Here is a 27918-nt window from a genome sequence, read left to right on the forward strand (position 1 = left end):
CAGCTGGCAATCTTTTCAGTGAAAATGTTTCTGTTGTGCTCTGGGTGGGAGAAATAGGGCAGAGAGAGAGATGTTGAATTAGGGGTCTGAAAGATGTACCAAGCAATACATTTATGGACCCTTAGTGAATGCTTTTATACAAGGTCTGCTTTGATCAATGCCATGTTGCTCTTTCCATGCCAGCCTGAAAAGGAACACTTGATGTACTCTTTTCCAGAGGCATATTTAGGTATGAGGTATTCACATTTGGCATTCTTTTGCTAAGAGATGTCAGCTATGAAGTGCTGGTTCTGGCCCTGAATGGTCTGCTACCCATGTCCCAGGGTTCAAGGCCAAAGGTAACCACAAAATTCTACATCCACTTGTTCCCACTGGCAGTTTCACGTTTCTTCATCTCTACTATTACTGGCCTTGCAAGATGCTGTATGGCACGATCTGGTGCAGGGCTCCTCCTCGTGTTCTGGCTGGACATGAAGTAGCAGGTCCATAATTAACAGTCACGGCTGGAAAGGAGCATCAGAGTTTGGGATGGAGCTTGGGGTTTTCTAGGAGAAAATCACATAAACTGAAGTTTGACATTCTTCATTCCAGTCAGCTTTGCTGTAGATGTGTATGAGCCTCTTAAATATGGAGGCTATTCAGTTTGGGAATGTTTTTAAAATTTGGGATGTTCCTCTGGTTTCATATACTTATACATCAGATTTTCTATGACTGTATCAAGGCCTCAGTTTTCACATTCAAGATGCTGTACATGCTAATTTGAGTACAATTGCATCATCAGGTGCAGAGCAGAGACAAATGTAGTTTTATCACTACTGAGATTATTATTGTGACATTATCAATATCCTGATTGTAGCAACATGTTTCTTTTAATAGCAGATCCTGAACTTACACTCTTTTGGTATGATCAGTATTTATTTGATGTTTAAAATTACAATGTGCTTGATTACTTATTTGTCCTTTCTGTGAACAGATGTTCTATTTCTCCAGCTACTTGTATAATGTTTGCAGTTTATATGTCTTACATTGCTATACTAAAATAACTTCACTCAGAGGGATCCTGTCCCATTTTGCCAACTGAGACTTTTGGTTTGGAGGGTGAAACCTGAACACCCCGGTGCCCCTAGCTAGCAGTGAAGGCTCATACCACGAGCTGCCTGTGTCCTATCCTCTCCTCCAGCTTGCTTGGGCATATGGTACAGGTAAGGAAGGAGCCTGCACATCTTGTTTCTGTTTGTGAAGGAAGCACACCCTGCACTTTCCCCGAACATAAATTCAGCCAAAGTGGTATGTCATTAATCAGGTGCAGGATCTGGAAAAATCGTACAGAGACTTTGTGTCTTATATTAAAAACAGCAACTTATGGTTGGTTAGTTTGTTTATTGAAAATGTTTTATTAACACTGTACCTTGCAGAATGTGCAGAATTGGACAAAATAAGATTATTTCTCCATCCGCCTCCACCTCAGTTTTTTTGCATATACAATTTGGTTCATGAACTCTAAAATTATATGTGATGGTGCCATAGCCTACATAGCGTGTAAGTCCGTCAGTTCATGGGGAATGGTAAAGCACAGTACAAGGTATTTCCAGACTTAGAAGGCTTCGCACAAGAATCTGAGTCAAAGATTAAACTCAAGCTTCATAAAGCTCACCTAGCTTTCTCTACAAGGCTGTGAAACAGCACTTTGGTTTCTATGTGTTTTGCTCTGGATCAGGTGCTTGTGTTGTGCATGGAGATGCAGTGGGAAGGCTCACCTGAGCTGGCATCCTCGCTGGTCCGAGTGCTTGGAGAGGAGCCGAGGGAGCAGCCCCCAAAACACACAGACATGCAAGATCTTCCGTTTCTCATGCACTGGTAATTGCCTATTAACATAATGCAAATCAAAGCCCCTTTCCTAATGCTGGAGCTGCAGCACACAAAGATTTTCTTGGTCCATTAAAAAGACAATTTTACTCATGCAGTAATGGAAAACATCAAACTCAAATAGGAAAGTGGGTGCCTCTAAGTATTTCATATTTTACAGGAATATGTTTTAAATGAAATACTGCTTGACAGATAAATTACATTGGCTTTACGTATGTACCCGTCTGATTTAGTGCTACCAGCAGTGCAGATGGTTGGCGACAACTTTGTAGGTGCTTAAACATCTTAGTACATGAATGCAATTTTTGCACTAATGCAAAACACTTGCGGAATGACCCCTCAGATGTAATGTTTTCCATTGAGAGAGTTGATTTGGACTTACAGAGAAAAAAGTTATATACAAATTACTTCAGGTAACCTGTAGCCTTTAAAAAGAAAAGAAATGCAATTATATCTGCTCGCTGCAGCCACAGTTTAATGAAAACTGAAGACTGAAATGGTCTTTCTAAGTTTCAGAACTTACAACAGGTCCCTGCTTATTAACGGAGCAGTTGTACCAGCAATTTGTTTTTGTAATTATGTTCTTTGTGGTCTACAGTTTTCAAATAGTGATGCTAAAAGGACAGCTGGAAATACTGCTAGTTGCTTACCTAATCCCCAGTGAGAATAAAAATAGATAACAGTAAATGAGACTGTATGTGGGAAGCTAAATTAACAGTCAAAGCTGAGATTTTTTTTTAAAGATACAGTATACTTCAATGTATGCATTAAAAGATGGAGATGAAATGTATTAAATATCAGTAGGAATACTCGGCCCTTTGATTATATGAATGAGGAGCAGAGCTCGTTCCTTGGCTTAAAACATCGTAGTCCTGTACAAAGCAAATAATGAGCTTGACCACAAAATTGCTGATATTTCCCATGCAGAATGAGAACACTGAGGTAAAAATGTTACTTATAGAGCAATGTGAGTTCTCCTTTCTAGGCTGATATTTATTCTCAAAAGCAACTACAGAGAGTCATGTTTAAACTCATTTGAATAGGCTTCAAAGACGGTCACTTTTCCAGCAGCAGCATTTTACCTGGCAGCGGGGAGCTGTGCATGCATCGCGGCGCGAGATTGTGGGACTAAGTCTCATGGGACATATTTGGTTTTAGAAGAAACTAAGCCAATTCTAGAAAGTCTGGAAATGTGTGAATTCCAGCTCCAGGTTCATGTAACCACACAATCAGTCTTTGCTCACACATCCTTCCTTTGGTTTCCTGAGTGCCACGTTCCTCGTTTTAGTTTAATTGCTAGAAGCTGTGACAGCATTTCCTACCAGTATCTAAGTGCCTTCAAGCTTCAGCGTTGAGGGACCATCCATAGCCGCACCCTGTGGATGCACCTTTCCTCCATGCACTTTTCTGTGTTGAGGGACACAGAAGCTTTGAAATTTCACCTTACCAGGGGTTTTACCTGTATTTGGGTAACCAGCTGTTGAGCCAGTCTACTGGCGGGTATCAATCAGCATGTCATTATGCCATTTTGCATTAGCTGAGGATGTAACCTACACTATTCCCTCGTGCAAAACAACATCTCGTATCTGTCACTGCATTGACGCCATGAAGGTAAAAGCATGATGGGGTAGAGAGCTGATATTTGCTGTGGGGAGTGTGCAGGGGCAGCCAGGACTTCCCATAACTGTGCGCAGCTGCAGCCTCACAGCTCACCACAGCAAAACCCTCAGCGCCTGGGAACTTCATTTCCTGACCTTCACTTTCCTCTTGAATATTCCTCACAGGCCTGGGGTGAAGAGCGTGGCTAAGAAATAATAATAATAAAAAAATTAAATATCAAAATGCACAAAACAGAGCCAACAGGAAATTCGCACTTGCGGAAAGCAAGAGCCAAGAGAAGCGCAGCAATCACCGCGCCTCCAGCTCGAGGTGCGAGGTTGCACGAGGCGAAACACAGGTCAAGCGGCAGTGAGCTCCTCGGGCCTGGTCCAGAATGGGCTGAAAGCAGAAGGGAGGCTCCCCTTGGTTTAAGAAGTAAAGCGGGAAGCAGAAATACGGCCTAAGTTCTGACACGGTGCCTTCAAGTACATTATTTTCTCAAGGTGTCCAAAAGATCAGTGAGAGCTGTTGCCTTACAGAGTGATTCTCACAATTCTCCAGTGGGCCAGGTACGTGAGGAGTGTGCACAGCTCTGACTTGTTAGCTGCAGCTTTATACCCCAGCTTTCTCTGTCTGAGTGCATCCATCCCTCTCTCTTGATAGCTAATGAACGGTCTGCTAAAATAAATAAGATCCCTCCACTTCCCTAGAGGCAGGGAGGAGAGTGCTTGCTGCTAGTCCATAAAGTTTGGCTGTGTGGGGATGGGGTCTTTTTTTGTCTTTTTGTATTTTTTTTTTCTCCTTTGCTATTGAGGGAGCCAATATGAAGCGCATTAAATTTTCCTTGAGGATTTGGTTTTGCTGTATCTGAGGCCAGGTAAGAGAAGAACAAGAGGAAAGCCACTTGATTTTGTGCCTGGAGCAAAGCTAAGCGGTTCAAGGCCAGAGTAAACACAAAGCAAATGAAAAAAAAAGAGAGAGAGAGAGAGAGGGAAGCATGTGAGAAGAGAGGTCCTGCGATTTAGCACTGAGCAGGGCTTGGAAGAGCCAGAGGCTGGGCTGCCTCCCCTGGGGATGCCTCCCCTGCTGGTGTGTCCCCCTCCCGGCCGTGTCCCCAGCCCAGCTTCATGCATCCCAGGGATGCTCCATCCTGCACCACATCCTTGGTGCCAGCAGTAGCTGGGTGCCTGTGAGCACCTCCGCAAACCTGGCGCCGTTCCACCGCTCGGTCGGACTCCAGATGGCAGGATGAGGTTTCCTCGGTTTGATCTGTACTACAACAGACTTTTAAACAGGGTTTTGTCGTGACCATTTCCAGCCCTGCACTGAGCTGCGCTCCTAGGTAGATCACTGCTCAGAAACACTGAAAAAAGCCCCCCCCAAACTGTTGAGAATTCAATGTAAATGGCTCGGGGGAGGCTACGAGATGTCTGCATATTTTGGAATTATCTGCTGCTCAAATATCTGAATTGGATACACTGGACATACTCAAAATTTGCTTTGACAAGACATTCTGATCTAGTTGGACCTACTAGGAGAAGGAGGTAGGACTGCATGACCCATGGACAACCCTTCCAACAAAATTAGTAAAACCTAAAAACCCATTACTGATAGTCTTAAAAACTGGCTCATGAGAACTTCAGTCATACACCTACATACATACCCCAGCAGGTATATGCACAGCTATAGATTGCGCACGGCAATATAAAATCCCCAAAAGGCAGGCTTATTCTGGATATTCGGTCCACCAAGCTGAACTATTAAGAACACTTTTGGGAAAAGAAAAAAAGTGCAAAAGCTGAAATCACAATCCCATAACAGAGACAGAGCTCACGCTAAGGAGACAGGGAGCTGCTGACAGGTTGCAGTGGCACAGTGTCTTGCTCCATACTAGGGGGCAGACCAAGGCTTCTCAGTCCTTTTAAGACCATTGTAGGAATAAGTGCAATGTTGTACTTGTTCTAGTAGCAGGACTCTGATGTAAGGAGCTCTGTGCAAATTTAAGGGCATGTACACATTCAGATTATTTTGTTTAACAGATACTTACAGCCAACCCAACCTGATCTTGCTTGGTTTTGAGCAGGAGGTGGGGCTGCATTTGTCTTCCAGCTTCCAAATCCCCCCCTGGATTGCTATATGCCAGCAGCATTTCATAGTTTTTGGTTTTGTTCTTGTTTTTTTTTTTTTTTTTTTTTTTTTTTTTTTTTGTTTTTTCTTTTCTTTTCTGGCTTTCAGCTTTTGCATGAGGTCCCCAAGGCTGCAGGGCAGGAGAGATGCAGGGTTGTGGTTTAGGGTCTCTGTGGACATTTCCAGAGAGTGCTCAGCTAGCAGCTCTCCTGAGACTGAAGGGAACCAGTAGCAGTGGTTGGGAGGTGCCTTCACCTCCTGAGATTTCCTGCTGATTCTCCTGTCCATCTTCTCCACAGAACATGCTGTCTTAACTCTGAATGTCACCTCCTGCATGTAAGGAAAAGGCAAAAGTCAGGATGGGAAACTCCTCCCCACATCACTCAGTCCAGGCCTGACCCTTCATAGAGAAAGCAAGACTTAAACTCACATATGGTCCTCATCCACACAAACAAGGTCAGGGACATTATAAAAATATTTAAAAAGTTGAGCAGCCATGGTCTGTGTGGCTAAACTGTAGAGTAAACCCCTCTGAGAGTGCTCAGCATCCTCTGCCCCTGGCTGGATCAGGCCCCAGCATGCTGCTCAGCATATCCCACAGCAAATCCCTTGGTACCGGTGAGTCCTGAACCTGGTTCCAGCGGTGGGGGCCACAACTGCACCCAAATTAAAGCAATCAGATCCACAGGGAGGAGAGAACTGAGGTGCCCCCCGAGGCAGCGCACCTGCTGCCCCCATGGAACGGGCTTGGGGATGGGATGGGGACGGATGCCACAGCCAAGAAAGGCAGGGGGGCTCCCCAGCCTCAGTGGAGCCCCCCCTCCTTCCTTTTCCCATGCAGTAGCAGCATGCCATCTCCCCAAAACGCTGCCTGGCTGGCGAGCGCGACGCCAACATCTGTGTGCCAGCTCTGCAGGGCCGCGCGTGCCGCTCGCGATCCATCTGCAGCAGGCTGCACGTGCCAGGGGCTGTGCTCAGGGGGGCTGGGGAAGGGGGGGCTGCCACAGGAGGAATCCACTACAGAATTAGAAAAAAAAAAAAAAAAAAAAAAAGATGTTTTTTCTTGCTACCCTGATTTTTTTCCTCTTTGGTTTAAAATTCCCTATTGACTTTAATCAAACTCAGGCGAGATTCACAAGCTTGGTCAATTTAGGGATTTGGGAAGAAAGAAAAAAAAAAGAAAAGAAAAAAAGGAGGTTTTGCCAAGAAGGTTTTCCCAAGTTCTCATAGCTCCATGTTACATGGCTCGGTGTCTGGAGCAGGCTCCAAGCCTGACTTCCAAACGACCTGGAAGGGGTCCCAAAGCGGCACGCTGCGGGCACTTCGGGGCCCCCGCTCAGTGGAGAGCTGTGGGCAGGGCACTGGAGGAGGCAGGCAGGGAACCCACATGGAGAAATCCATCTCACCTACAAAAGGCAGAGCAACCACGGGCTCCAGGCTTGCAGTTTTAATCCTCACATTTAGCTCTGTTGTTTTCCTGGAGATGTCTAAGTAAGGATCACCTTAAAGCCCCTACTGAGAGAGAAAAGCAAAGTTACTCTCACATCTTATCTCAGTGAAATAGAGAGTAGTAAATATGCAACTGTGATTGCTTTTTACCTCCCCATTGATCGAAATGTTGAATCTAGCCATAGTTGTGTCCTGGATGGTGAGCACTTAACTTCATTTTCTAACCTCTTGTGTGTCTCAGTTTAATTTACCAACAGGTTATTCTCAGGACAGATCATGCACCATGTAAGTGTAAACAGAACCAGGTATATCTGTGTGTTACTAACAGGGTGCCTTGCAGACCCCAGACCAGCAGTCTGACTACATGGGCAGAAGCCACTTGTGAATGTCGGATGCCTGCGGAGAGGGCAGGATTTTAAATCTTAAGGTTTTCCTTTTCTTAAGTGGTAGCGCATCTTACGGCTTCTGGCTACCTCCTACCTGGGCTGTGCAAGCAGCCAGCTGGAATTTCATCTCCATTCACAACCTTCACCTTGGCCTGGAAGTGGATTTGTTGAGTGGCCACCGTGAGAAAAACCATTGGGTCCCCTGAGTCCAGAACAAGCCTTATTTCCACTTTTTTCCCTCCTGTTGAAAGAATTCTGCATGCCACCTGGCCCTGTTGAACTGTGCATGCAGCAGAGCTGAAAAGACATCCCTATTTCCCCCTCTTTTCCTGCTTCTTGAGGTGTCAGCTTCTTCCCCCTCCACGCACCTTGGCTCTGTGTCGGGGCTGTGTACTGTGCCCCATGAGCTGCCCGCTGCCCAGAGCCTCCTCTGGCTCCTCTGTGTGCTCCAGGTCCATGGGCTGCTGGGCTTCTCAGGGCCCAGGTACCCCCAGCAGCACTTGTGGTCACCCACCTAGCTCCAAAACCCAGAAGCGAGCACCTTGGTGGTCAGTGGGCCACTACTCGAGCAGGTGCCTACGAGGAGATGATGAGTAAGCTCAGGGCTGCTCTGCAATCACCATCTCCTTCGTCATGCAGGGCTCACGCCTGGCAGAGTGCAGAAATAAGTCACTGGCAAGGAGGCTGAGACACGTCTGGCAAAGCACAGAAATTGGGAAGGAGTCTGGGAACCTCCTGGCTGGAGGCCGGTGACCGATGGCCCTACGGCAGGGCTGGGAGGTGTGGTGCCAGGAGCGCGGTGTGCGCTTCAGGGCTGATCGGCCACTGGTTCACCACAGCGTTTGGAGCACACCGGGGTTGTGGTTATGGATTTATTCTTATGTGAATTACAGCTGTTGGTCGTGAGCTTTGTCCAAGAACAGAAACACAGCCCCTTGCTGCGGCTGGGAGGGACGGGCTCGGAGTTTCAGAGCCTGTCGTGGGAGATGGTCACATCCATGCACTCCAGCTGGTGCTGGAGGCAGTGGGATGATGCCCGGGGATTTGGAAGCGGCGAGCTGCCGTTTGGCAGGGGCTGCCACAGCTGGGGGGAGCTGAAGAGCTGCTGAAAAGTCCTTTGGCTTCAGTCACCACGCTCCTCTATGGCAGGGGCAGGGGGTTGCATTGCAGAGCAGGGGAGCAAAGGACCAGCCACGTGTTTGAGGCCGGTCGTTATAAATTACCTTCGCTTTTCCTCAATGCTGCATCAGAGATGGAGCAAGCTTATTTTATTGGTAACACACAGAGAAACTGGGACTGTCAGCTCCACAGGATGAGACTGTGGTGGCTGGTAGTGAGCTCTTCCCAGCATCTCCTAGTGCTGAACCCAATCCTGCCACACTCGGTGACGGTGAGCAGCACCTTGGTCTGTTTTACAAGAAGGCAGACCCTGCCCCTTCATTTTTCCCTGCCCAGCATTCATACCTGACATTTAAATCAATTACCTAGACATTTAAGTCTCTTTCACATGCCAGCACATGGCCCTTGTAAGCCTTTAGGGTTGGGGGTGAAGAGGGGGGTGTTGGCTTTTGCGAGCAGTATGTACGCTAATTCCAACGTAAAGGGCTGCAGTAAATCACTTAATGCCTGAATCAAGTTAGTTGTTGTTGTTTTGGTGAATTGGGACCATATTCGGGACCATAATAACCTAATAATGGACAGTGCAGGCATAGACCACACTGTAATGTATATTGTAGGGGAATATGGTAATAGTCTGAAATGGCAATTCTCCTAAATAAATAGCACATCAACTTACTTAAACCTAATCATAAATGGGACAAATTGGACCCATGTGCAAACAGAAACCTGAGCAGAAGGCAGGAGTTAAAGAAGCCATTGTTTCCCAGCCTGACCCTGGGCAGAGAAAGCCTGTGTCAGGTTACATCTGTTAAAATGATTCTAATGCCAGCCCAGTATTTTAATTATAAATATATAAAACATTTAATAAGAAGACATTCTGGGCTTACTAAGCCTTTAAAAACTGGATGTGGGCGGGGTGGGTAGAATGGTGTTCCATGTGCCCCAGACAGAGTGCCAGCGTATAATGATTGAATGTTTTCCTGTAATAAATTGAAAAAATCTGGTTTGTAAGAATGGATCCAAATCACTTGGCATTAGAAAGGTAATTTGTTACCTAGCTTCCTCTTGGAAACGGGCTGTGTCCAAGTTTGCTGGAACTTAGTTTCTGGGGACTGCGATGTCCAAAAAGAGAAAGAAAGAAAGAACAACCAGGATGCCGGTGGCTCTGGTGCTAAAGCATGCACGCGCAAATACACACACACACACACACACACAAATGCATTCTCTGTTATTTCTACCTCTCTCTCTTTTTTTTTTTTTTCTTTTTTTTTTTTTTTTCCACACAGTTTTGCAGTCCTCTCTCTCATGGCTCTGAACACAAGATTCAGCAGCCAAAAAAAGAAGAGAAAAAAAAAAAAGAGGTTACTCAGGACAAAAGCCAGATCTATAGCCACCTTCTTTGTACCTTTCCAAATCTCAAGCCTGCTTAATTATGATTAATTGCCACATGGATAATCAGATACAGTTTCAAAAGGTTGGAGATGACAGTCCAAGGACACCAGGGAAGAAGGAAGGTTCGCCTTTGTTACAAGAAAAAAAATACCAGGTCCCTTCCTCAGCCCATAACCTTTTCTTATTTTAACAATTCCAAACGGAATTAATACCATCAGTATATTGTTCCCGCTCCTGGGAATTGAACTTCAACTGTACAATTTCTGCAGCTGTCAGTTTTTTCAGACCTCCTGTCAATAACGCAATGTTGGGGTGCCCTTCTTCTTCAATGAAAGCAGTTTCAAGTTTCTGCTTTATGTCTGTGCTTTCTGGGTGGTGTGACATGATGAGAAAGTATAAAAAATAATAACAGCAGTTAAAAAGCTTCCACTCTTGACTTAACTGGATCAAATGTAATAGACTACAGTCTTTTCTCCTGATTTCCTTTGCTTGTTTTAGAAAACACTGTGAAAAGTGCAGGAGATTTTGTCTTGCCAGCTCTTTCCTCCATTTAAAATCCCTTTGGCTAAGTCAAGGATCACAGTATGTCATTTCCAGCCTAACAGAAGTGCTGGGCCTTGTTCAGCTCCTATTACTAGGAGGCAAATCCCTAGGTTGCAGGCGCCAGTGTTTCTGCGTTTGGCTTCCTTCCCAGTATTGTTTCCTTCATTACATTCCAGAGTGCCTCTCAGCCAGTTAATGTTTGCACTGGGAGGTCCAAATATCCAGCAATCAGCACTGAACTTTTCTCTTTTTGTTGAGAATTGCAGGTTTCAAATGCAATCACTGGCTTTAAAGGAAAACTTACAGGTGAACACAACAGCACTAATTTCCATTTTATTCACAAACAGTTATATTTTCTGCAGTTTCTCCATGTGCACTCATAAAACGGCTTCAGGAGATGTCTGGCTTTTTCAGGGCTTGCAGGGGCTGGAATTGTGTTACGGGTTTTGGGGAGGATGCTGCCCTCCACCTACCTCTCCTGAGCACCCAGCCTTCTGTTACCACGAGTGCTCCCACATTCAGCTGTTATCTCTTGGTGTTATTGCTGGTGATGTGCTGGTGTTCTCCTTTTTACTGAAAATGTGGTGAGCTGAGCACAATGAAATAATCTGGATCACTTGAACATCAAAATGTTTGCTCAGACTTAGCACCTCGCTCTGTGTGGGCACAGGGTGGGAGCCATGGTTCCCAAATTCCTGGGGAGCCCATGCAATTCATAAGGGCAAGGGCAAGTTTCATCCTTTTGTGCTGTTTGCATCTGAGGCACTGGGAGGTGTAGAAGGAGTTCATGCCATGGGTTTTCTAAGAATATTGATTTTCCCATATGACTGGCAGAGGGTGGCTTTGGGCAGCTCGAGGGAACCCGCCTGGGACATGCAATGTCCCACTGTGGCAGCACGCCGGTTGTCCTGCCACCAGAACCCCTGTAAGCATCAAGAAAACTCCTATACATCGACCAAGGGTAGGGCCTTCATTTTCAGAAGCTGGATCAGGCTGAACCTCAGGCTACTTGAACTATTCTATAGGAAGGCTTTTGATAAGACAGCCCTGTGTAATTTGCTTGCTATGGGTTTACTATTAAGTTTCGAGACCTAGCCATGGGTCATAGGCTTGATTAAACAATTAAAAACGTCCACGACATTTCCTTGTGGGGAAGTGGAAAAAGAAAAAAAAAAAAGTAAAAAAAAAAAAAAAAAAAGTACAGGTTGGGAAATCCTCAGTGTTTTCCATAAAGCCTCCAGCTATGCTTCCACACATGATCATATGTCATATGGATGGTGTCATAGCGTCCTAAGGGTGCTAGCTCGCAGCGATGATATCGAATTCATGGAAGTGTATATGCTCAGAGAGAATACTAATGTTAACTCAGTCTAAATAACAACACTGCCAAAGGAGGAAAGCAAAAGATGAAATACAGTGGATTTCAGGAGGCAACAAGCTCTCATTTATTAAGATCAGAGGCATTTTACAGGTTACAAATCATAAAGCAGAAATAACTTCATAATATACAGGTCAGGAATGTGCCTGGGATATTGAGGAACTATTTCCTTGGCAATAATCTGCCACAGATAGTCAGAAGCGTGCATTTTCTGGCACAACAAATCATCACTGATTAATTTTGTCTGCCTTTGTCTCAGAGAAGCAACAAGACACTTTGCCGTGTATGTTGTACTTACTCTGCTTCCACAGTATTCTTTTTCAATGCATAATTTTTTGCAAGATAGGCCAAACACAATACGCTTTGTTTTGCCTCTTTGGCATCATTTTCGGCTGAAAGCAGCGTGCGGTGGCTGAGCGCACGGTGCAGGGGCTGCAGGGCACGGGGACTGACACCCCCCAGAGGGGCTGTCCCACCCTCTCCTGTGCACCTGCCAAACCACCTATCAGGAACACACTTTGAATATTGTATTTCTTCTTGAAGTAGAGGAGACCTTACGATTACAGCTAAGTTCTTGTCGTGGGTGTTGAAGAGGAGCCCGAGCAAGAACAGGGCAGCAGCAGCAGCAGCAACCGACTGAACTTTTCCTCTCTGTTGGCACTTAGGAAACAGCAGGCTGTGGAGATCTCTGCAGGAAGAGAAACTGAAGTTTCTCCTTTCAGGAGCAGCAAAAGCAGGGCTGGATGCAACTGCAAGGTGGAGGGAAGGACCGTATGGCAGAGCGGTGTCTTCCCCCACGCTTTATTTATTGCATCCTAGAGCAAGCCCAGCTGGATGGTGGTCTGCCTCCCTGACCGCACGGAGGGCCTTCACAGCATCCCCTGAAGGACAATAGATATGATAAATGCCGAAGGTAACGTCAAAACCCATAACTTTCCAAACATTAACTCAATATTCACAGCTATTAAACATCAACAGATCAGAAATGGAGTATCTCCAAAGCAGGTGTTAAACTTCTCTGGGCTCTCTGTGCCGCTGATGTGAGACAGCCAGTAGGTTATCATTTCTGAGTGCACCTTCTACTGTCTCGGAGTTTCTACAGGTTTGAAGAGATTCCCAATTCCATTGTGGTTATACTGAATCACTCTGAAATGGGCCGTGGGGGAAACTTCTCAAGAAGTAAGCTAGGTGCAGCAAGTGAGAAGCTCAGGACAAACAGCCAGGCAGGATTCACTGCTGTGATAGGAAAACAGAGCAGAAGTGTCCCTAGGAGGGAGATTTTGGAGATTTACTCATCATTGAAGGGCATTCCCATAGGAGGAGGGGAGGAAGAATAGTGCCCTTACAAAATCATAATTACAGGATAATCAAAACTTTTCTTGTAATTATTCAAAAAGACTACAAGTCAGATTTGGAGAGAAAGACAATTTCTGTTCCTCACACATATTGCCCCAAATTCTCTCCATGGCTCACATCATTGCCAAAGGGTTGGATTCGGAGGGGAAAAAGGTGGCAGCACCGAGCTTGCAGAATATTATCAAGTTGTAACAACCTCCCACTGCCCGTAGAATCTGTGTGTTTAGGGCATGAAGGAGCCTTTGAGCTCCCCTTGGAAAAGACCTTTGCAGGGCTTATATCTACCCAGAGAGGCTCCTGGACTTGACTTCACATCCTTAGCTGAAGCTGGGCTGGTTTGGGCTGTTTTGGATATGGCAACATCTCCCCAGATGTCCAGGAGCTTCACAACCAGGGCTTCAAGGAACCCAGAGAGGTGGTTTATTTCTCTCTTTACCTAATTTGTCTTCTCTGGGATTGAAGTCATCATGAAAAATAGTATTGCTGTTACGGCTTCTGCTGTCAATGGTCGCCTCCTATTTGCATTCTCCAAGCTCCCACCTTCATCCTCATCGTTTTCTCCCTTCAGAATTATAATAAACCCCAAAACAATGTGTTCATAACATTTCCTCTGATTTCAAAAAAAAATGAAAGAATAAAAAACAGCTAGCAGATGCTGATTTTCTCACTTAGCTGCACATATTTTATAGTAATTCTCTCTGATTTTCTCCCAAGACACCCACCTGACCTTCCTTTCTCTCCAGTCTCTCCCAGCAGTGACCAAACACTGCTAATCATGTGATATTCAGCCATAGAAATAGTCTGAAACTAAGAGAAATTTACCCTCTGACCTCAACGCCTTCGCATACACAATAGAGACCAAGACATGTCTTTGCGAAAAGGAATGCATTTTCATTGGCAAAAGCTGATTTTTATACCAAACCAAATTAATACTATGAAAAGAATGTGGTTTGGTGTTTTTCGTTTGTTTCTTTTTTTCTTTGTTTTGCTATTTCACAAAAGCAATACAAATGTACTGTAAAAAATAAAATAAAATAAAATAAAATCAGTGATTTTACAACGAAGAATAACAAAATACAGTTTCCAAGCATTTTGAAGGAAGTTAAAGTGGAACATGATAAATAATTTTGCTTCTCTCTACAAAACTGCAAGTACTTTACAAGTGTGAATCAATGTTGAATTATTGTGCTGTGATGAAGAGCAGGGATTATTGAACCCAGAAGTTTTCAACTTCATCCATAGAGGATTTAGCTGGGAGAACATCTCCAGCACTGTGTATCTTTCCCCATTGCAGGTGGGATCCTGAAGTCTCTGTGCCAACAAAACCAATAATTTGAGTGGAAAAAAAAAAAAAAAAAGTTTGGGAAACAGTTGAAACGATTTTCAGCTGCCTTTGTTATCTGAAAATAAGGAGGAGGCTCCACACCATCTGAGCCGTCAGATTTCCATGCATCACCAAGTGCTTTGCAGGGTGCCGGTCAGCCATGACGAGCTTGGGCACACTTTTAGCTGGAGGGGCTGCAATGCAGCGGCTGAAGTGAAGAGTCTTGTTCACACACCAGTTCTGTTGCAAGACCTGGGAACAGAACATTTCTGTCTTTCCCATCCACAAAGAGCAAAGCTGATATTTTTCAGTCTAGATTATTATTTTTTTTTTTTCTTGGATTAAGGAAAACAAAAATGAGAGAGAAAGAAAACCGGTGACTCATTTCAGTTTCTTTGCTGAAACACAGCTGCCCTTGTCACAGGAACATGATTCTTAGAGCCTGCATCCAAAATTTATTGCAAAATAAAACTGAAACTTTTAAAAACAACCAGGCTAAATGTTGTTTCTAATTCTTTTTTAATATGTATTTGTGAGTGTAGGTCCAGACTCCAGCCAGGATCAAGGGTAGAACTGGAAACTTGGGAGAAACAAAGTTCTTGTGAAATTTTCAGACAAATTTTGCAAGCCCACACAGCCTACATTGGTTGGACAAGCTTCAAAATAACTATGCATTTTCAAAGCTTTGATGCTTCTGGACCTTGTGAGATTCCTACAGTGGCAGGTCAGTTTAACTGCGCCCACACAACAACCCAAAGGTAATATTGTATTTCTTTCTCTACTTTTTGAAAATGTACAAAAAGTCACGAGTCCAGTGTTCCTAATTCAGGAACTAAAAGGACTATGTACATGCATAAGTTTCCTCCAAACTCTAGTGGTGCAATCTTTCCATTTAAGGAAAAAAAAGCATTCTTGCTTTGCCATGATCTTTCTTCCTGAGAAATACTGAGACCTTACTTCTGAACTTTGAATGGCCACCTCTCTGACGTTAGCAACTTTCCCTGTTGCTGTGTTTCTACAAAATGACCATATACCTTGGTGATACACCTGCCTTGTTCAGGAAACCTGTTCAGCAGTGACATTTGCTGTATAAAGCTGTGTCTTGTGAGCCTAAAATTTGAGCTGCTTCTTAACTGAGAACAACCTGGGTGGCACTGCATAGTGCCCAAAGTGGAGGGAGTAAAAGGATGTGAGGGAATCAAGTGCTTCAGAAAGGACTTTTGCTCAACCTGACTGAAATAAAAGAAAAATGTTGCTGTGTGAGTAAGCCAAGTGTGGTCGGTGCTTGCAGCCTCTTCTTCATTTAATGGACAATGCCAGAAAGAAAAATGTCCTAAAGGTGGGCAGGGAGGCAGTGCAGAAGACAGCGTGAGATGGGAGGGAATAAAGATGACCTGGTTTTGCTTCCTAGCTAATTTTATATCAGTTTAACTATATTTAGTTACACTTATATTTAATAGGGTAGCAACTATTGGACTGAGATTTTTATTGTTGTTTTCCGAGTAATTTAAATTTCCAAGAGGTGTTTTTTTTTTTTTTTTTTTTTTTTCTTTTTTTTCCCTAAGACTTTGTGACCTTCTTTCATGAGTTTATTTTAGATCTAGTGGAATGTCCCAGAGAAAATTCCAAATGGTCCTTAATATATGAAATGTTTCCAGAAAGGAGAAATTCTCAGTGGACTATGAAACTATTTTTCAATCATGGTGTATGGCACACAAACCACAGCTGAGTTTTTTTCAGTAGGAAACTATTGCCCAGTGGGTTAAAAGAAAATAAAGGATAATGGGATTTTTCCGAAAGGCTGGAGCCGTTCACAGGGGTTTCCTCCCCACTAGATGTCACTGGAACTGTTTGAAATGTTTGGAACAAACAGCCCCAAACTGCCCAGGTTTGGAGCTTTGTTACAAATGTGAGACTTGGACCAGGTTTCTTTAGAGCTTTGCTCTGGTTCATGAGCCTTTCACGGGAACCTGGACTAAGTGATGGCTAAGCATGCATGGTTCATGCTCTGGCACAGATCTGGGGACAGTGCAAGCTCTTCAAGCTTGGCATTGTGCTTGGAGGTTTTGGTCTTCTTTGGGCAAGCCAAATGGAATCAAAGAAAATACCTGGGTGCCAACATTATTTGGCTGGGAGGTCTTCAAAGGAAGAGCGGAATGACGCAGAAAGTGAATGGTTGTCTCAGCACACCTCTCCCCGTGCTGTTGTGAACCACAGCCAGAGCTTGGGCACTCATGCACTCTGACATAAAAACAAGGGAATTCTGACAACTTGTGCCATTAATTTTTCCATGGCTCTCCTCCTCAGGAGTACCAATGTTAACCTCATGCCGCTGAGAAGAGCAGCTCCTCATATTATTAGGTCTACTATTTAAATTCTCCCTGTAGTTCCAATTGACTACAGGAATCTTCTTCCATTCTTATTCAAAATTCAGTTTAGTGTGATTATGTGGCCATGCATCAAATATGGCAGTATAATATGTCCTTTCATCTACTTGCCATAATACATCCCTTTTAGTGCCACATAAATCCCTGAAAATATTGCTGTCTTCTGCTCTTGAGATTCTTCATGTGCCTCTTTGCCTTACTGCCTTCCTCATCTATTGTATCTCCAAGCTGAATTAATTCCTTTTCTTCCCCAACCTGGCTGCTATGCTGTAGCCCCTGCTTTTGAGCAGTCACCATGAAACAGCAGCTCTTCCAGAGTAAGAGAGGAGCCAGGACGAGCCCGGCAGCTGGCAGGACCCTCCCGGCCGTGCCAGCGTCCTGGCTCTGCTCCGGCTGGCGACTGCTTGCAGCCTCCCCAGGCTGGCAGCGCCTGCTGTCAGAGCAGTTCGGCTGCAGGGGCTTTTGCAGCACTGAGGAGGTGGTAACTGAGGAATTAAGGGAGCCAACACCGGGCACCTACAGCGGCACCCCAGCAGCGACAGCGGCTGTTCTGCTCAACCACGAAGGTCAGCGAGTGGGATGCCGCTGGGAGAAACAAGGGTATATATGGGGGCCTGGGCACTGCCCTGTGATACTAAAGATCTGTTGCTTTTACAGTGACAATTTAGTCCATGCACATGAGCTACATTACAACACACTGTATTTATTTTACACAGGTAATTGCAGGTGGACACCAAATGCCTTGAATCCCTTTCCATCCACAAAAGGGTAAGCATTGCACCATGGGCACCTGCTGGTTCTTTACTGAGACTCCTGGTTGTATGTAACTCTTCCTCCAGGATGATCTTCATCAATAGGCAATGAAGGACACAAGCCTGGCTGTGCCCCATAGCAGCAATGGGGCTCCACAAACTTAACCCCCCCACTTCCCTGTTCTTCACAGAGTGCACATTGGCTTTAGCTTGTTTAATTAATTAATGACCTGCTTACACCACTTCAGATCAACCCACCTGTAGGCACAGTTGACTCATGAAGCATACACAAAAAAGAGGGTATATTCCCTTACACAACTTCTGTATTAAGTTATTACATTAACCCGGCAAACTTTCAACCTGCTCAGTACTCAATAAATTTAAGAAAATGAATTGAAGCTACTTGCCTATTTTAATATGTACTCCTGAAGACATTTTCCATTTTTTTTCATGGTTTAATTAAAGCCTCATGGCAATGGTATGCTTCTTTCTACCTACTATGCCAGTGGTTAAAAAATTACGGGACTTCAAGTACCCTGCATGTCATTAATTGCTCTGCTGAAGATAAAAGAGCAGCGATATTTTTATCACAACTGCTACAGCAGGCAAAATTAAAAGTGCCCCTTGCTCATGCCAGTGGAGCCAGCCAGGAGCAGGGCCATAGCACTCACCACCCCCATCCCTGCATCCCACCACCCACTGATGCCCAGACCCCCCCCATTCGTGCCCTTCCATCTCACAGCCCATTTCGGGAACTAGTTCGTTCTGCTGCACGTCCTGACGAGCGGAGGAGCTTCCCTGCCCCACTGTTTAACATTAAAAAATAAAGTAGAGAAATCTCTAAATTAAGAAAGTCCTGGCAGAGTACATTCAGCGCAGGACAATGCAGAGGAAGGTTACAAGTATATTAGGATAAGGGCACCACAATTATATGAAGAAGTCTGGAGAGAAAAGATTACATTGTTCTGACAACAACATTTTTCAAACATTTAGACCTTTAATATCATTAATTTAAAGTACAAGATTAAATATTTTATGCAAATATTAGACAACAGCAAAGAGCTCTGCATATTAGGATTTAAAACAAATTGAAAGCATGCAAGACATATTCATTTCTTAAGCAGTTTAGTTAAAAAATCGGTATTGTCTCTATTAGGATTAACTGACAGTAACTCTTTGTGTTCAAATGGATTTAACTTCACTCTGGTTTGTTTTCCAGATATCATTGTCCTCCAATAATCATGGATAAAGGGAAACGGAAAAGGACAGATCAAGCAAAAATATATCTTCACATCATAAACACAGAATTATGTTTAAATTTCATTACTAAATGGGATTTCAGCTTCATATACCATGCCTAATCCTACAGTATAAAAGATGTATAAAACCTCTTGACAAATTCTAACAGACTTTCTGGAAGTTGCATATATTGATTAAAACATCAAGCAGTTACATACAAACCAATAATGAATTACTTCTTGTTGGAAGATAAAACTTTGTGATATTTAAAATTACAGACTTGAAAGTAAGTAAAATTACCCCTAATTATGCAGAAGGGAGCAACACCTTAGCAGTAAACAAGATAAGCACCTCAAACAGCACTAATAATTTTAATTAACATTTTCTAGTTTCCTTTCACCTCCTTTCAAGGTCATCTGCTACCTTCTCCTGGTACAACATTACAGCACAGTGTTAAAAACTTACATTCCATTACTAATCACTTTGATAAGCCAAAAAAAAAAAAAAATTACTTTCCAGTACAGATTTTTTTTTATTTAATCACTTAATCATGTGCAAAAACAAATATTGCACTGTGCAAAGCTGCTGGGAAGGTTTTTGCAGTGAATTGCTATCAGAAGTCAGACTCCAGCAACCAGGTTTTGGTCAGTTTTGGGGACCTGATTCTGAACACCAAAGACAAAATCCTTCCAGGAGCTTTGTCTATGAGCAGAAACCCACTCATGTATTAAGCATAAGTTTAAAAATTTGGACTATGTCTGAACTTGTGTGTATTCAGATTGCAATCAAAGTTCAAAAGAATAGTGAACTGTGAACACTGAAAAATGAAAATTTGGCATAACATGTTAGCCTGCACAGTACATATATTACTTTATCTTGAGCAGCAATTAGAAAATGAATGCTCAGGACATGATTCTGTTAAACTCTTTCTTTTCTTTTCGTAAAACATACAAAAGTTGGTAAGAAAAGGGCTTTGTTATATCAGTGGGTTTGTTCCATGCCACAAATTTAATGTACGAGGTCACTTGGAATATAATGTGTAGTGAAAGAATCTCATTAGGCTAAAAAGAATGTAAAATGTGTCAATTTGATCCAAATGAGAACTGTAGTAAAACCATGTTTGATGTTCATGTGCAATAAATCTTTAACATTTGTCTGTAAAGTATTAGAGAACCCATAGGGAAATCTCTATTTGTGATAGCTGCACATTTTCAATGATTTTTCCCTATAATCCTTTGTTGACATTTAGCATATGGTAACAGAAAGGAAGATCCTAAAATGAGAATTATTAATTATTATTCTAAGGTAAACAAGATGGACACCTTGCTTATACCTACGAGGCTTTTGAGAAAGACAGAAATTGTGAGAGCCTCTCGTCCCCTCTTCTCCCCCCCCTCCCATCACTTTGGGGCTGCTCAGATTTTGGTCACTTCAGGGGGAGAAAGTATGAAACCAGAGATGCCCTTTTCAGGGAGAAAGTATGAAATCAGAGGTGCCCTACCTGGCCGCGGTCACCACAGTGTGAAAGTGTCTGATGGCCACATCCCGCCAGTTGGGTTTTATTTTGATATATTCATATTGTTAATTACCGTTGTATTTCAATTTTCTCTCTAGTATTTTTGTTCATTCATAATAGCTTTATGGTTCAGTGGACCGAAATGACTAAAATGAAAGATTTCCAAGATTTCTTCTGGGAGTAATTTACAAAAGACCACAATTTTTTAATTGTTCCTGATGTTTAGTTCTGGGTATCTGGAAGAGGAGAAATCAGCCCAACTCTTTTAGTTGCCACACCAACCGTATCGGAGATGGATTTTTGATCTCTGTCGATTGCTTCGTTTTCTGCAGACCAACATCCATATTCTGAGAACTGGCTTATAGCAATGCTGTGGTGTTTATATTTCTGCAGCTCACACTTGCTCTCGCAAGAGAATTACGAGCTATTTACGTCCTTTGAGGAGGCTCAGGGAATAATGGGTGAAATGTCAGAAACAATTAAGAAAAATGGAGGCATTTCATTTAACCAGTAGAAGAAATACATAACTTTTGCTGAATGGCTGAACTCAAAGTGCCACAAGATTGCTACAATATGAGCTCTGGCTCCTGATTATCACGAAGTTGTATAAAAAAACAACCTTACAACACTCGCATGCCAAAGGTTGCAACACAGTCTTTGGCAGGAAACGTGAAAATGCTCCAGCATGGGAAAAGTCTTCGAGCAAACTTGCATCTGTGCTGATTTACGTTTTTACAGCCGCGTGCGCTCTGCGCCAAAGCAACAGCAGCTTTCTGAAGCCAGCAAATGACTTTATGGCCGTGGTAACAGTCCTCGCCGGAAAGCGGCACAGCACCGGCACCGCCATGCCCTGCAAACCCTCATCCCCAGCCATACCAGCCCCTGCTACAGCATTTGCCCATCTCGTTACAGCTGTGCAGGCCCTTTATCAATAAATGCGGTGTTCTCGGCCGAGTTTTCTTTGGCTTGCAGTCTGCTTTACAAAACCGCTGCATACTTGACAGTTTGCCCTAGTTAAAAATTCTTTGGTCAGAAAAAGCCCGGAGAATGAAACAGTATCTGGTGTTGTAAAATCTTGACCAGATTCTGAAATATTGCCTAAGCCCCTGTCAACTTGAAGGTGATTTCTCCAGGTCATGGTCTGGAGGGGAATTGATGGCACAGCGTGCAGCCTGTGGCTGTTCTGCCTGCACTACATCTCCGTCGGGAGGGCGCGCACTCACCTTTAGCGATCACCGCTTTCCGAGCCCCTCTGGTTTTGACAGTACAGTTACTTTTACTCATAGATTACAAACTAAACATAGGAAAATGAATCAAGAAAAAAAAAAAAAAAAAGGCCTATGTGCCTATTGCTCTTTTTTCGTTTCTCTGTTTCTATCTGAGTGGTTGTCAATTACCTAATAACCCTGGGAAAAAATTCTACCCAAGGCAGAAGTAGAGATAATACCAGGTTCTTCTTTCCAACAGCTCACCTCAGCTGTCCTGGCATTTTTCTGATGGTGTGAATCCATTTTTTAGCTTTTATGGCTGAAGAAACTGAGGCACAGGCAAATGAAATGATGCACACAAGGTCCAGCAAGCCAAAGGTAAATCTGGATATAATGGACAAATACCAGTGTAGTGACCTTCTGGACTGTTCAGCAGTGCCAAAATTAAAGCCATCACTCGTGATCGAAAGGGCCTTGTCTGGTACAGTTTCTGAATGTGTCTGTGAACTATAAGGCTATGGATCAACATAAAATTTGAATATTCTCATTATAAGACCAGAGTAATTAAAGTGCTTCTGTCAACAAGATCTTGATGTGCTTAGTTTTAAGCATCTGCCTAAAATCATACTGAAGCAAAACACAAGCTTTGGTATTTTGCCAAATAAGGATAAGAGCTTAGGAAGAATCAGACTAGATCACCCAGCTGTATAAATTATAAGTCATTACATTAAAATAAGTTCTATATATTTCTGGCATAAGCTCTGACTTACAGTTTTGCAGGGAATTGTCCTGAAGTTACAACAGCCCTGCCCACGCCTTCCTCCTGGGAAACTGAGCTGGCCCCAATAACCCTTTCAGATCAGTGGCAACATTTAGGGTCTTAATTAGAAGGAAAAAGACCTAGTTTTTCATTTTCTTGATCAACCCCAGGCTTTTCTGTACCGTTATTCTCATAAAGTCTCAAAGTACCTAGATTTGAGTAAGCTGGGAATGCCTGAAGGAGAAACTGTACAGAACTTTGGAGTGAGACATCACTGCAGGACTGCTTGGGGTGCTTTCCCCATGCTTTGGTTTGCTTTGGTTTGATTTGGCTGCTCAGGGTGGACTGAAGTATTCATAAACCGCTGGTTCTCAAACTTCTGGATGGATACTAAGGAGATTTTTGTCCTTCCTTTGGGCAGTGACTCAGCAATGCCTGTGCACTGGTGAGGCCAGAGGAGGACACCCCCAGCACCATCCCCTGGGGAGGCCACCACAGGAAATCAAGCCTTCACCCACTGCAGTAACTCTTCAACATTTCTGCAGCACAGTCCTGGGGGCCAAACCATGCCTTGTTCGTCTCTCCAGGCATCGCAATGGGGATCAATCACATTGCTTTTAATATTCCTAATGGTTCTTTTTTCCTTGGCCTAACTTTATTCCACTCATTTTGAAACTCTTGACAGCCTTTCATCAAATGCTTCTGACAAACTCAAAGCATATCTAACATGGGCACTAATAATTTAGTACTGTAATTTTATGAGTATTTTAAAGTTCCTGAGTATTACTATTATTTTATGGAATGGTTTTTCCTCCTTTTCTTTGGTCTTTCTTCCTAAATTCAGTGGAATTATAGGTGAAATGTATTTCTTGGCTGTTGTTTCATCTTTTGTTCATACAGTTAAATATTGCACTAGTTAAAGATTGCACGAGGCCCCCACATTAAAATTTTATTGTATTTTTGTATTTATTTTTGGCCCAGATCTGGGGGCCTCTCAGGCTCAGGCCTTGTGTAATTTTATTGGTTTGTGGGTGGAGGAAAGGACAAAAATGAGGTTTGTGGCCAGAATGTTATCTTTGGCCATACACATCTATCTGAGGGCCTGATTCTCTCTGGTTCATAAGCATGTAAATCTCAAGCAGCTTCACTGGAAAAAAAAAAAATGGGGGGGGGGGGGGGGAGGGAGAGGGTTAAAATGATGTAAAATGGATGTAAATTAGATCAGAATCGACTCTGTGGTGGTTGCAATGTAAGAGTTTTGCTATTTATGGTGTAGCTGGGAGCTGTTGACTAGCCTCTCTAAAGATAAGAGCCACCTATAACTCAGTGGTGGGCATCTTTTTTTTTTTTCCATTTTGACTAATGACTGCTGGCTAACCGAAAGATAAAAAACACTTGTTTTTATGAGCTCTAGTGCCTATAAGCAACAGCAATGAGAACACAAAACTCATCATGCTGAGAATCACTGCTGAATTTTGGTGACCTTGCTGTTGAGTGAAAAGCACCTTATTCTACCCTCCTACTTCCAAAATACTATTGAATTCAAGTGCTAATACACAGAGGTTTCAGCCTTAATCAGTTGTTGGTTTTGGTTTTGTTTTAGAGAAAGGGGAGCACCACATCCTCTGGGGTCTGGGTCTGCATGTTCTACAGCTCACCATGAATCGTGGCCATCGCATCCTGAACTCCTTCCTGCCTGGTTCGCTGCCATCACCACCATCATGTTCCTCCCCCAAACCTGTCTTTCTCTTGCGTCTTTGCACATTTCTTCATGTCAGGTCTTTGGCTTGGAAATGACTTCTCCTCTGAGCCAAACCTTCTTATTCTACACTTTAAAATCCTTATGAAATTTGGCTTGCCTTCCAAAGCTAAGCCTCAGCTCCCTTGTTACTCTTCTAAATATAAAACATTTTTATTGCATTAAGCTATGCTGAAAAAAATGACAAGAAAAGAAAAGAAAAGGAAAAGAAGGAAAATCCCTGCACCCAATGTGAAACAAGTGTTCAGCATAACAGTGTATCACGTCTTTTTGTTTTGTCTTGGTATCATCTCCTTTGCACATGCTCTGGGCTCACTATCTGTATTCCTCCTTGTGTGTCTCCAGCACTGAAAAGCCCCATAACAGTCACAACTAAAGGAGTTGTTTCGAGTCTGAACTGGAGAGTTTTGGAAATGGGAAAAGCTGTCCCATTATTGATCACACTGCACCACTTCCTAAAGAGAAATCTGTTTTCTAGAGTATTCATTTAGCACCTTTCAAATACATTAAGCTTCACTTTCCTATACAACTGAGGGTAGCCTTTGAAATGAGTTATTTATATTTTTATGTGTCTATTTCATTCATTATTTCAAATGTAATTTTAATCATTTCAACAAAGAAGTGTCTTAATATTCCCAATAATGGCACTTGTTAGTTTAAATATTAAAATTCACATTAGGAATTCCCTTGACTGCATGTACATTATTTGCATTATAGATTGGGTGCATGTCTCAACTTATATATATATAGTTTATACACATATACATATAAGCTTAAGTACATATACATATTTTCCAGAAGATGCAGAATTTTAAATGATCTTGTCTGATTTGAAAGCGCATAGCAAATGCCAAAGTGATTAGTGATAAACAAGGTCCTAACACTCCAAAATTAAAAGCTCTTAATTTTCAACTTTAAATACAACCTCATTGTATAGCAGAAATAATTCCTCATAAAGTGTTTCCAACATTCAGAGAATGCTTTTAGGACATACAGCATTAACATAATTTTTTCGACTGGGGTTCTCACAGGACATCTGATGAAGTCTCTACCCTTAATTTTAATTGCGTAGGCTGCATTCTTAATTAAAAACTGTACAAATGGATTTTATGCCATGCCAAAAGAAATCTGAGTTCATTAGTTATAAAACCTTTTAAAAATTGATGTAAATATGTGAATTCTTTAAAAGTTTGATCTCAGAATTCTTATTTTATGTTGAGGAGCCTTTTATCTAGAGAATAATAAAGCCAATAGAAATTAAGATAATCTATGATTTGTTTTACTTTTTCTTCCTTTTTTTTTTTTTCTTTTTTTTTTTTTTTGTGTGTGTGTGGTGTACGTGTGTACTTGCGGGTGGTGGGAGTCAGAGTGCGGGGTTATGTCTTTATGTCATTATGCTTTTCCTTGAAGAATCAAATTCATTTAAATCTAAACTGTGAAGAAAATTAGAGTGGGAAATGCACTGACCCTTTTGTACTGGGTTATATAAATATAAGTTCATATATCTTTTATTAATTCTTCATATTAAAACACAATCACATCATCTCAAGCCAATAAACTTAATGGAAATCTGTCAAACTGTAACTTTGGAGGCAAACTCTGGACATCACTTAAAGAAATATGTGCACCTTATTGATTTTTATTTTAAAGTCTGTGAGTTGTTAATTAAAATGCTTTTCCATAACTTGACAAGCCTTCAAATAACGAATGGGAAACTATGAGAGGTTTGCTTAACCTGACCAGTCGCTACCCTTCCCCTTGACCAGCCACAAATCTGGCTGCTCAGGACCGTTCTGAGTCAACAGCACCAACCTGGTACTGGTTTTGGTTACACAAAATACCATGTGTGGTCTTAAAAAACATGGGAATAAAGGTCCAGGACTGAAGTCAACATTTCCTGCGTTTTTAATTATTCTGCAGCGTTTCATTATTAGACCCAACCTCTATGCCTACCTATGGGCAGAGGCATCAAGATGAACCCCACCAGCAGCCTTGGCAGGGGTCTTTCATGTTCAGGTTTGTGACAAAGAAAAATTAGAAGTGAAATTTTAACAACAGTATTTCTACTTAGTATTCAAATCCAGATTATATGCCAGTATTATGGAAAGAAAGAAAAAAAAAAAAAAAAAAAAAAAAGCAAATTAAACAATAAATAAAACAACCTCTACAAGGAACCATTCTGTTTCTTTCCACCCTCTTCAGTGATCTTTTGAGCACCTCTGCCACTGGATCTGGCTGAGCATGGCAGCAGTGGTGTTGAAATACCACATGAAAAGCTGTGTAAGTGCTTGTGACATTTACAACATGAGCCGAGGCAGGAAGCACCAGAAGTCTCACAGGAGATACGTTCTCATGAGCTTCCAACCCAATTTGGCAGAGTGAAGAAGTTAGACTTTGGACAAGAATTGGATTTTTTGATTTTTGATTTTTCTTTCTTTTTTTTAAGGAACATACTTCAAACAACAAAATCACTCTGGAGAGTGAGATTGAGATCGAGATTTGCTCACTACTACATCCTACAAATCATGAAAACAATATTCCAGTATAATAGAATATTTTGAGGTAGAAACACAAACAATTGAAAAGAGCATTGGTAATCCATCAGAATTAACCTCCACATTATCCTCCATATTCAGCTACCTACTAATCAATTTGGTGCAGGAGTAAGCTTTAGGGAATGGTGTGATTCATCGGCAAATTCAGGCAAACAGACTTCTCCACATACACAAACTTCTTTTATTAGACTGTTTTACTATTTGAAATTTCTGAACACATTCATAAAGCTTACCATGAGAAACGAGCCAGAAGGAATCGCTGAATTTAATACTTTAAGGAAGCAGGCAATTGTAAATTTGCTTTAACAAGGTCCAACAGTGCTGCTGGTGTTGGAGTGAAATGTGGCATTAAGAACACCACCATGATCCACTTGGAAACTTGTGTTTTATTATTTTATTTTTCCTAGCAGGAAGGAGAGTCTGGGGCCAGACCAATTCAGAGACGTTGCATCAGCACGACAGGCCAAGCAAACATTGGACCTGCAGTGAGCACAAAGCTGCGTCCTTAAACACCCCCCTGTCTAGAAAATTTAGCAGGATCACTCAGAAAGTAGAGAAGAAGAGGAGACGTAGACTGTACTCCTACACATCACAGTGATTTATATTAAAATTAATGGCACTCAGCTGCTCACCAGCTCCTTTCCCACAGCACCAGCAATGTCACACAGTGACTTGTAAGCATCTTATGATGTTCAACCTCAGCAAACACAGGAGGCAAACACACAAGATTTCCATAGCCACTTCCTTCGACTTTCATTCTATATTTGAGTGACTGTACAGAATCTAGGAAAATCATTGCAATCTTTCAATTTTTGAATTTGCATAAGTTTTTGCTATGTAAACAGAGAAATATGAGACACAAAATGGTATATTTCCCTTTCAGAGTGCAAAAAGCTCTTTCACCATGAGCACAGTTCAGTCTGTACTTATCTCATCTAGCTTTAAGACCTCAAACTTAAATTAAATTAGTAGCATAAAGGCAGAAATTCTGTATGGTCCCAGAAGAAAATCCCGTTTCCAAACACTCAAACTATTACTTTCAAAGAACAGCAAAAGGTTTCTTCTGCAAAATGGCAGATGGATTCATAAGCTCTTGATCCATGTACCTATATCATAGCAGCCAATCCATTTCTCCTGCGATAACTGCTCTGTGAATGAAACCACAACATGTTTGCTAAGCAAATCCTTGGCCTCTTGTTTATG

The sequence above is a fragment of the Netta rufina genome (genome assembly GCF_964035555.1).
Source record: "Netta rufina genome assembly, chromosome: 7".
Taxonomy (NCBI): domain Eukaryota; kingdom Metazoa; phylum Chordata; class Aves; order Anseriformes; family Anatidae; genus Netta; species Netta rufina.